Genomic DNA, 6,000 nt, shown 5'->3' on the forward strand with positions numbered 1-6,000 from the left:
TTTGCTTTAGTTGATTATCGTTAATGTTGTCGATAATCAAGTCAGGAGCAGAGCTGACGTCGGTGCTAGTGGAATTGACGTTCTCGATCGAATCTGAAGGCCTCCTGGTTGTGTTCTTTACAGCATTGTACCTACATATGACATGAATATGCTTACACATATTCCATCGTATACTATTATCTATACAGGTACAATTAAACTCGTGGATACATGTATCACACTCAGAACATTTAAGATGACAGCTTTCACATTTAATTTCGGTTTTCCCAACCTTATAAAAATCCATATTGTCTTTTTCTGAGGGGATTAGCCAACCATCTTCATCTTCGAATACATTTTCAGGGGAAATGCTCAAACTTCTTTTATGTCTAGCTCGAAGATCTTTGAGTTTTGACGGGACTTTTCCCTTTTCTAAGGTGATGATACGGTCAAATATCTTGTCTCTAATGAAACGCATCATGGCATGTATTGCCTTGTCAAGACGTTTCACTCTCTTGCCGGATAAGTAGAAATACTTTAGAGTTTTGTGGACAGACTCTAAATGCATGTTGGTGTTAATTTGTGCCCACAATCTGTAACAGAATGCCCAAGAGTTTGCAGTAGGGACGTAATGCTGCACAAAATATTTCCCAAACATTTCGGAATCAGGATCATTTACAGTTTTCTCTATAAAAGTTTCAAGCATTACATTGAATGTATTGACATCTGTTTCTTGCAGTAAAGTTGTGACTTGTCTGTATACTTCTTCCCTCTTATCTGAATTATTAATCTTCTCTGTAAGATTTTTCCGCCAAGCTTTAATCACATGCCAAGTACAGTAGAGTCGTTTTCTAGGTTCGCCCATAACTTTCCCCCATCCGTTAAAAAACAGTCAGCCATATCACTCATAAACACATTAGGATTGACACTACCTACTATGTCCTTAATTGTCTGAAAATAGAGTACCATTAGTTGTTCTTCGCTCTTATTCGTGAACATAAAGGCACACGGGAAACCTTGATTCAAATCATCTATAACTAAGAGTGTGAACAACTCAAAATTATAATTGTTGAGGCCATGTGTGCCATCGATACAAATAATATTACTTCCATATTTCTGAAGCATTTCACGTTGTCCCTCATTCATCAAAATTAGTACAAAATCCTCTTCTTTTAGAAAGGGAAATCGTTCGTCGGTACATGGCACTCCTTGCTGTTTATAAAATAAAATGCAAGAATCCTGGTTCTTCATTTGCTGAACCCAGGAATGAACACTTGTCCCGTCATCACTATGCCTTTTTTCGCCAGATGCGAAAGAGAAAGCATTTTCAATATTATAGAGGTCTTTCCTCGTTACAAGTTGTACTCTCTCCAAAGAGCTGCAAATATTTTCTCGGAGGTCGTCCAAAATGGCATCAAAAGGCACTTTGGCTGCGATTTTCATTGCAAGGGCATCTCTCTCTTCTGTACTTAACGAAAGGTGACCCAGATCATTTGAATGTCCTACATGTGTGGGTACGTAATCAACCTGACATTCTCCGGTCTGATTGTCTTTTATTACTTTAACACTTGCCGGACAAAATCTGCCGATTTTATTGCTCCCCTGTGTTTTTAGGCTTCTCATATTATTACCTTCTGATACAAACTGTCCGGAGCGATGGCATGAAAAATAATAATGAGTTTTGGCCTTAAATGCTGCTGCGGAATGGCTGACAATATACTTCGATTTTGTGTCATGTTCTATTTTCTCTTTCCATGTAGCAAATGATGCATACGTGGAAAACGTAAGAGATTCTGATTTAATTTCAATTCCATGATCTGACTGAAAATGAATGGCAAACTTACTCTTATCATTAGAGTCAAAACCACATTGTAAAGGACAAACGTTTCTCCTGTCTGAACTAGCAGATGGTTTCGATTTCTTTGTACAATCTGGATGACTGATTAAATTATGCCTTCTCAAAAGTCTTTTATTTCTAAACTTTCCCGGGCAAACGGAGCACTGAAGCCACTCGACAGGATCTGATTTTAAGGACGGGACTGTGTCTACTGTTTTGTGGGACAGTCTTACATGTGTCTTAAATTCCTATGTTGTGTGTACACTTTATCACACAGCGCACACTGGAACATTTTGATTAGTATAATCTACCGCATAGATACACAGCCTACAACACATGAACTGGACTTTCGCATAGATACACAGCCTACAACACATGAACACTACACCAACGCTTCAGAATCAGGTATTCCGCGCCACTCTCAAATTATACACAACATAGAAACACGTGTTCCGCTCCACTCTCAAATTATGCTCGCTTCAAGGGAGCGAGAGAAAGACAGAGAGGTATCGTTATGCTCACTTCCGGGCACATGGAGCGAAATGTCTGTCAGGGTCTAGACGCTCGTGTCTGTTGTTACTACTCTGCGAAGATAACGGAACAGATGGACTTGTTCCAACTTGGATCCATCTGGAGTGATGTTAGTACGGATGTTCTGTCGACTAACAGGCAACACTGTCGTTTTGAACTTGCTTATCTTGAAACCAAATTGCTTGAATATAGCATTCCAGTCATTCAGCTTCTCTTGTAGTTCAGCCTCACTATCACCCCATATCACCACATCATCTGCAAACTTCTCTCAATTTGGCATAAATTACAGATATGATGTTTGACGACAGAAAAGAAATCCATATTTGATTGCACTAGTTTGAAAATCTTAATTTTGTTTCCCAGTTTCACACCAGGCAAATGCTGGAGCTGTATCTTAATTAATGACATGGCCATTTCCTTCTCACTCCTAGTCCTTTCCTTTGCCATCGTTGCCACAAGACATGTCTGTGTCGGTGCGACATAAAGCAACTTGTAAAAAAAATCCTAATTTGCTTACACAGGAGTTCTCTACTCTCTTGTCGAACACAGCAACCACCATTCGACGAGATTCTTCGCATCCTCAACCACACAAACGTGCAACTTACAACAGGCTAGTCTTTCGTGCCTTTAATATTCCTATGTCTAAGAAAGATTTAAGAAACAAATTGAATACTATCCGCGCTATTGCTGAATTCAACAGCTACAACAACTTTTTCATAGATCGAATAATGAACTAATTCAAGCACCGTCCCAAAACCACTTTAACTCAACACCTGCATTTTACACTTTTACTTTTAATAAAGATGTTTATAAAGTCACCAACATCTTCAATAAGCACAGTGTAAAAATAACTTTTAGAACTAACAACAGGAATGGAGATATCTTACGTAACTCTACCTTACTATCAAAGGGTAGGAAGGGTCCACCTACACAGTACCGTTAGAATGTATATTGTCTTATAAAAGTGGGACTAGTTTCGACCTCATGTATATTGGGTCATTTTCAGCCATGCTCCAATTGGAAAACATAAGCACACCTATAACCAATAATAATATAAACCCTCTGGTATGACACAATTTACAGTCTGAATTTAAAACATTGATGAGGTCCGAACAACATATCCAAACTTGAAACTAAATGACACATCAAACTGCTGTGGTTGATGCCGAACTATTTTGGCATTCCTACAGTAGCCAATGTTCTTGAGTTGATCTGGGAGTTGGTATCCTTATCTGTGTAGACGAGCAATTTGATTGATAATTTATGTTTGATCATTAGTAATATGGGTAATGACTTACGTAGCTTTAAGGGAAACATTCGTAATATGAATAGGTATTCCTTTTCATCAGATATAGTGATCTATTGTTTAATTTGTTTTGAAGTGAATGTCTGAAAGGAAAATAATTTGAAGTAAAAAATTGAGAAAAGAAGGGAAGCTAGATCGAGATAAATATGTATAGCTATATGAGACTCACTCCTATGTTCTTCGTAAGTTGTGTGCACTTGGTACGGATGCCAACACCAGACTGATTGTCGAGAGGGAGTAGGAGTATAGCTTATGATGGCAGGGATTATGGGAGGGATGTGTGAGAAGGGGCGGGTAGGTAGATTTGAAATGATTGGTGGACGTAATGTGTCTTTTTTCTGTTTATACTTTGTGTATATAGGAATTTATACAGCGTATGATACTTCATTTGACAATCGTTTGAAAGTTTGGCAGTTTGGGTTTAGGAAAGGTTATTCCACTGAAGCTGAGCTTGTAGGATTTCAGCAAGATATAGCAGATATCCTGGATTCAGGAGGCCAGATGGACTGTATTGCGATTGACCTATCTAAGGCATTTGATAGGGTAGATCATGGAAGACTACTGGCAAAAATGAGTGCTATTTTACTAGAAAAAAAGAGTGACTGAATGGGTGGCTATATTTCTAGAAAATAGAACTCAGAGAATTAGAGTAGGCGAAGCTTTATCTGACCCTGTAATAATTAAGAGGGGAATTCCTCAAGGACCTTTATGTTTTCTTGTATATATCAATGATATGTGTAAAGAAGTGGAATCAGAGATAAGGCTGTTTGCAGATGATGTTATTCTGTACAGAGTGATAAATAAGTTACAAGATTGTGAGCAGCTGCAGGGTGACCTCGATAGTCTTGTGAGATGGACGGTGGGCAATGGTATGATGATAAACAGGGTTAAAATTCAGGTTGTGAGTTTCACTCTGAGTTTTAATTACTGCGTCGATGGGGTGAAAGTTCCTTTTGGGGATCATTGTAAGAAGAGGGGAATTGTGTAGTATGGAATACCATGTACTTTTGGCAGTATAACATCTTACCGAAATCAATTAGGTAATATAAATAAATATGGTTTGAAACTTCAAATAATTAGCCATGATTCTCTATATTTTTTAACTATAAATTTTTAATGTCTTTAAGTCAAAATATTTTTTTTCAAAAAGTTACGCCTGGCGGGTAATACAGAATAGTCGGGTAAATAATATGTAAAATATAACACAACTTCAAGAACTTCTTTCAGTTATATTTAACTAACATTCGTACAGGTGGATGTACATAAATTTTTAAAAAATCAAAAGACTACATACATACATACATTATCATTATAGACTGTTGTGCCTTTCAGCGTTCAGTCTGCAAGCCTCTGTGAATTTACTAAACGTCGCCACAATCCTCGATTGGCAGCTAGCGTTGTGGCCCCATTCAATTCTATACCTCTTATCTTTAAATCGTTAGAAACCGAGTCTAACCATTGTCGTCTTGGTCTACCTCTACTTCTCTTACCCTCCATAGCAGAGTCCATTATTCTCCTAGGTAACCTATCCTCCTCCATTCTCCTCACATGACCCCACCACCGAAGCCAGTTTATGCGTACAGCTTCATCCATCGAGTTCATTTCTAAATTAGCCTTTATCTCCTCATTCCGAGTACCATCCTGCCATTGTTCCCACCTGTTTGTACCAGCAATCATTCTTGCTACTTTCATGTCTGTTACTTCTAACTTATGAATAAGATATCCTGAGTCCACCCAACTTTTGCTCCCGTAAAGCGAAGTTGGTCTGAAAACAGACCGATGTAAAGATAGTTTCGTCTGGGAGCTGACTTCCTTCTTACAGAATACTGTTGATCGCAACTGCGAGCTCACTGCATTAGCTTTACGACACCTTGATTCAATCTCACTTACTATATTACCATCCTGGGAGAACACACAACCTAAATACTTGAAATTATTGACCTGTTCTAGCCTTTGTATCACCAATCTGACATTCAATTCTGTTGAATTTCTTACCTACTGACATCAATTTAGTCTTCGAGAGGCTAATTTTCATACCATACTCATTGCACCTATTTTCAAGTTCCAAGATATTAGACTGCAGGCTTTCGGCACAATCTGCCATTAAGACCAAGTCATCAGCATAGGCCAGACTGCTTATTACATTTCCACTTAATTGAATCCCTGCCTGCAATTTTATACCTTTCAGTAGATGATCCATGTAAACTACGAACAGCAAAGGTGAAAGATTACAGCCTTGTCTAACCCCTGTAATTACCCTGAACCAAGAACTCATTCTACCATCAATTCTCACTGAAGCCCAATTGTCAACATAAATACCTTTGATTGATTTTAATAACCTACCTTT

At 38.2% G+C, this 6,000-nt stretch overlaps 1 protein-coding gene across 1 annotated transcript in view; it reads right to left on the minus strand.

Moving 5' to 3' along the window:
* Nucleotides 1-3,897, minus strand: part of LOC137496899 (uncharacterized) — a 374,642-nt gene extending 370,745 nt beyond the window's left edge. The window contains exon 1 of the mRNA XM_068230587.1: nt 3,823-3,897. The gene's annotated coding sequence lies outside the window, so the exon portion shown is untranslated. The remainder of the gene's footprint in view (nt 1-3,822) is intronic.
* Nucleotides 3,898-6,000: the final 2,103 nt, after the last annotated feature.

Source organism: Anabrus simplex, chromosome X, assembly GCF_040414725.1.
Source record: "Anabrus simplex isolate iqAnaSimp1 chromosome X, ASM4041472v1, whole genome shotgun sequence".
In the NCBI taxonomy this organism is placed as follows: domain Eukaryota; kingdom Metazoa; phylum Arthropoda; class Insecta; order Orthoptera; family Tettigoniidae; genus Anabrus; species Anabrus simplex.